The following is a 5,509-nucleotide window of genomic DNA, read 5'->3' as shown; positions in this document are numbered from 1 at the left end:
TGCTTCACCCCAAAACAACTTTTGCAAGCTAGAACTAATTAGGAAACATCTAACCTTTTCAAGCAAAGTACAGTTCATACGTTCAGCAACACCATTTTGTTGTGGGGTGTAGGGGTTGGTCCTGTGCCTTTTAATCCCAAATTTATCACAAAGATCAGTGAAGTTTTGATTACAAAATCCGAGACAATTGTCTGTACGAAGTGATTTATATCTCTCACCAGTTTGGTTTTCAATAAGAGTTTTCCACTTTTCGAATTTTTCAAAAACTTCTGATTTATACTTTAACAGAAAAACAAAGACTTTTCTTACAAAGACTTAACAGAATAGAAGATAGTGAGCCTCCATCATAGGAGGCTGAGTCACCTGGGTCCTCTTCTACGGGGAGGTCTTCTAGGTCCCCCTCAAGAGAGATTCCTTCGGTAGAGGAGGAGAAGGTTCTTAAGTCACCTTCTGAGTTAGGGCCTTCCATGTTACGGAGCTCCTCCGAGAATGTCATGTTTCTCCTGAGTTTATAGTATACACACCATCGCTTGTGAGTTGTCCCTTTCTTCCTTCCCTTAATTCATTATGCTTTTCTGCATCCTAGTTAAGATCAGGTCTTTGCTTCCCCGTTCCTCTATTTTGTTCTGAATTTGCCCATATTTTTCAAGTCCCTTTGAATTAGTTAGTTCCAAAATCTTTTAAGATTTTAGTCAGGTCCTTTATAGTTCTTCATTTTCATGGCTATCCTATAACCGCCCATGCGTTCGCTAAGTGCTATTACCTTAAAATGGTTGAGAAATGGTTCTTCTACTTCGTCCCTCATCTAGGAGTGTCTTTTTTGCATCTTCCCCATGCCCCAAAATACTAGAAAGTCAGTTATTATTTCGTTCTTCCTCCCCATGTTTGGTCTTTCCCCCGGCAATAGATGTTTGAGGCCCCTCCCCCTACGCATGTGGGGTCCAGGACTGCGACCGTGTCTTCTTTGCTAGAAGAACTGAATGCCTCCGCCTGCAATTGCGGTCCTTAATAAATTAGAAATTGTTGGGGAATTTTGGGATGACTCCCCGTTAGAGCCCTTGGGGGATTCTTTGGGTATTCTCTAGTTTTCGCCTATTATTGTTTCTCATTTCTCGATTTCTTTTTAGCGTGCTGATTTTTATTGTTTGATCTTGCATAGAGAACATCATGTTTAGCAAGTTGTTGAGAGATCACGTAATAGGGGGTCGTTTTGGAGGGACCCCTATCCCTAGTCCTCCAAAGGAGCCCCTGCTTCTAGTAACTCCAAAGGTAAGCATCCTACCTCCTCCTTCTCTTTTGGTCGCGTGGGGCTCCTCCAAAAAACCAAGGACAGGGGCACATTCTTCTCGTACCTCTTCCATGCCTCCTCCTGCCCTTCCCTAAAGAAGAAATGGATACTCCTCCACGGCCTTCCCGTGCGCCCTCAGTTTTTCTCCACAATCATCACCTGCTCGACCAAGATAAGAGAAAAAACCTCCCTGGTGGCCAATTTGAATAGAGGGGTTCTATCCTCTGGGGACAGGCAACTGCTATCTCCTTTTGCTAGGGAGGAGTTAGAAGGAATGGGGGCCTTCTACATCTTCAAGGTATCATCATGCCAAAACTTGGTACGTATATTTGTGTATTTTCCTCTAACAACGTTTGTTTCTTTGTAGGGCGCCTCAGTTTATGAGAACTTTATTCCAGATCACAGGGTACCACTCCTTCCAGTGATACCCAGAGGCACTAGTTGGAGGATAGGCTGGAGAGTTTGGGAACTAGAATGCAAAACTGAGAGATGCCAAGAAGGAGGTGACAGGACGCTGCCAACAGTTAGAGAGGGATGTAAGGCAATTGAAGAAAGAGACAGCCAGCTAGGAGAGCGCTCTAAAGTAGGCAGTGGTGGATTTTCTCCACCCCGAGGAGGGAAAAAACTTCCCGGAGGCCTACTAGGTGAGTTGCTTGAAGGAGTCAAGGGCTACGAGAAATACCAGCAAGAGGTGACCGAGATAGATGGGCCCTTCTTTGAGTATGGCTTCTCAACCTGCAAGAAGTAATTCCAGGCTCAGGGGTATCCCCTTGCAGGAGAGGAGCCCTGCTTCTTGATCTTGCCACTGCTTTGTGCCGGACCCTCCGTCCAAGGAGAGGGAACCCTCCCCCTAGACTGAGGTTAGTTTCTCTCTTCGTTTTCTTCCCCTATCATTTTCGATTTTAACAATAGCCTTCGTAAATATTTTGTAGAAGGAGACTTAGATACTATATTGGGGGAGGCTGAGGCAGAGATGAGGAGTCCTCCCTACGAAGCCGCAATTAATTCCATAGCGGGGGATCTTCAGAGAGAAGGTGCTCTTGAAGAGAAAGGACAAGGGCCTCCTCTAACTAGAGAAATAACTCCTCCTGCTGCCTCTTTCCCTGTTATTAATAACCTTCCGAAGAAGGAAATGAAGATCCCGCCTGTGGGGAGAAATATTGATGTTATGTGGATGTTGGTTTGAAAACAACTTATTTTGTTTGCTTGGCCACTGCTTTGTGTCGGGCCGTCCGTCAAGGAGAGGGAGCCCTCTCCCTAGACTCAGGTTAGTTTCCCTCTTCATTTTCTTCCCCTATCATTTTCGATTTTAACAATGGCCTTTGTAAATATTTTGCATAAGGAGACTTAGATACTATATTGGGGGAGGCTAAGGCAGAGATGAGGAGTCCCCCCTACGAAGCTGAAATTAATGCCACATTGGGGGATCTTCATAGAGAAGGTGCTCCTGAAGAGAAAGGACAAGGGCCTTTTCTAACCAGAGATATAACTCCTCCTGCTACCTCTTTGCGTGCTGTCGATAACATTCCTAAGAAGGATATGGAAGACCCCACCTGTGGGGAGAAAATTTGATGTAATGTGCATGTTGGTTTGAAAACAACTTATTTTCTTTGCTTGGCTTGCTACCCCCATTTAAAATGGGGATGGAACAATTTTACTTTTTCTGCTTTCTTGGGATATTCTTGGTTCACCCCCAGCCATATTTTTAGGCCAAGGGTCTGGTAATGCACTTTGCCTGATTTCTGCTTTTCATACTTGCTATTCAACTCGAGGGATGAGGCCATGTTTTCTATATCAGGATGTCTAGTTATGATGATGGGTTCCCCCTTATGTTTTTAGAGGGTGTTCGCCAAAGTCTCTCAGCCTAGAGGACCGCTTGTGCTTTCTTTTTCGTGGATGGAGCCTCCATGATGTCGTTTTCTTGGAGGTTCCTATTTTTACTATTAACAGTTGCCTGCTATGGCTTCCAAGCGAGTGGACAGGTTCCCTTCTTGCAGTATGTATCGTTAAACTTTTCTGTAAGTGAGTATTTGAACAATATATTACAAAACATGTATTTATAAAATGTAATGAAGTGTAACATAAACGAGGGCTTAAGATGAGAGCCTCAAGAGGTTCCTTTAATGATGAAATCCTGCATGGGTCTTGGTAGGGCTTATTCCGAGATAAACTTTATGCCTCATTTTTACAAATAAAATGCCCCATACCTTTTTTTAGAAGGGAGTCCTTACAGGAAGGCTTGTAGGGCCATATCCATCAGGAGAATATACATTCGAGGGGCCCCTCTAGAGGACCTGTACGAGAATGCCCCGCGGGAGGACTTATTATAGGGATGCCCTGCAGGAGAACATTTTTAGAAGGGATCCTTCAGGAGGACTTACTATAGGATAATTGATGCATAATGAAAGTAATCTTCATGATGAGTAATATCTCTTGAGGTTATGAATATTCCAAGGTCATGATATTGGATGTCCTTCAGGGTCTTCTGATTCATAGGCGCCTCTCCTATTACTGTTGTGGCCTTGGAGGGCCCTTCTCAAGTGGGGTCCGGCTTTCCCACTGGTTTTGATGCATCTACCCTTCATAACACAAGGTCACCTATTTGAAGGCTTCGAATCTTCACCCTTCTATTATGAGCATTGATCACAGTATTTTGGTACCTTTGGGTCCGAACGAAGGCCCTTTCCCTTAGTGTTTTGGTGAGGTCCAAGTTTCGTTTTAGCAACTCTTGTTGTTTTCTTCTGAAAATGTAGAATTCTGTAGGAGGGTATCCCCAACTCCGCTGGGATGATGGCTTCTGTCCCATAGACCATGGTGAAGGGGTTTTCTCTTGTAGATCCTCTGGGGGTTGTGCAATATGTCCATAAGACACTGGTTAGTTCCTCCATCCAATTTCTTCCAACTCGTTGTACACGTCTTTTAATCCCTTGAATAAGTATTTGGTTGGTGACCTCTACTTGTCCATTGGATTGGGGGTGTGCTACTGATGTAAATCTCTGCTTGATATGCAAACCTTTGCAACAGACTTGGATTTTGTGGCCTTGGAATTATTAACCATTGTCTGAAATTATTTCTCGAGGAGTCCAAAGAGACAAATGATGTTTTTCCATATGAATTTCATTGCTTTCATTTCTGTGATACGGGCGAGGGGCTCGGTTTCCATCCACTTCGTGAAGTAGTCGATGGCTACTAGCAGAAATTTTCTTTGGCCGGGTGCTAGGGGCAATGGCCCCACAATGTCTATCCCCCATTGTGCAAAGGGGCAGGGTGACAACATGGTCGTAATGGGTTCTGTAGGTTGATGTATAAGCGAGGAATGTTTTTTACACTTCTCGCATTTGGTTACCAGTTGTTTTTCATCTTGCTTAATGGATGGCCAGAAGTACCTAGCCCGCAGCGTTTTATTGGCAAGCATCCAAGTGCCCATATGTGCTCCGCAGTGGCCACTATGTATTTCTTTAAATGGCAAAGGAAAAAGAAAGCAATGTTCTTGCCACAAAAAAAAGTGTATCTCTCCAAAGGAAATAAAAAGGTATAGTTCAAGAAGTTGTCAAAAGAAAATTTGAGGGATGGAATGAGTAAATGAGTAACTTTTGAGAGCTTTTGATTTATTGTTCACTCAATTCTTTGGTGCTCTAATTGATTTATGGGAACTTAACCTCATTATCCTTAATATCCTACCCAAGCCAAAGCTCCATTACAATCAAAATGAAAGACCTTTTGATCCATATATGTGCATATTTCAAAGTGGTGGAGATGTGGTATATAAGTAAGCCTACGGTGAAGCATTGTCATAGTAAGTATCGAGGGAAACACTTGAGCCCTATACATTTATGAGAATAGAAAACGGTGAGAAAAGAGCCACCAGTTTTATATGATTGATTTTGAAGATAGTCATTATGTGAGAACTTGTTTGAATGCATGTTGAGTTATCTTTTCCATGAAATAAGTCATTTACTTTGCACACGGTTACAACTTGCCTTTAGTATGTTCAAATTTGGAGAGAATTTTGAGTGCATAACTAATTCTGATTTTTGCTTTAGGACAAGAAAAAGGTTAAGTGTGGGGGTATGTGATAATTACACAACTTGTCATGATTTTATGATGATTTTACCTCCCTTTTGGGCTAAAACGTTCCTAATCATGTGGATTTATTGCATTTCCAGCTCAAAAGATTTGATAAGGTGTAAACATGGCAAAATTGAGCTAAAAACGTAAATT

The sequence above is a fragment of the Sesamum indicum genome, linkage group LG9 (assembly GCF_026168435.1).
Source record: "Sesamum indicum cultivar Baizhima isolate 11 linkage group LG9, ASM2616843v1, whole genome shotgun sequence".
NCBI lineage: Eukaryota > Viridiplantae > Streptophyta > Magnoliopsida > Lamiales > Pedaliaceae > Sesamum > Sesamum indicum.
Note: the sequence above shows the minus strand (reverse complement) of the source record.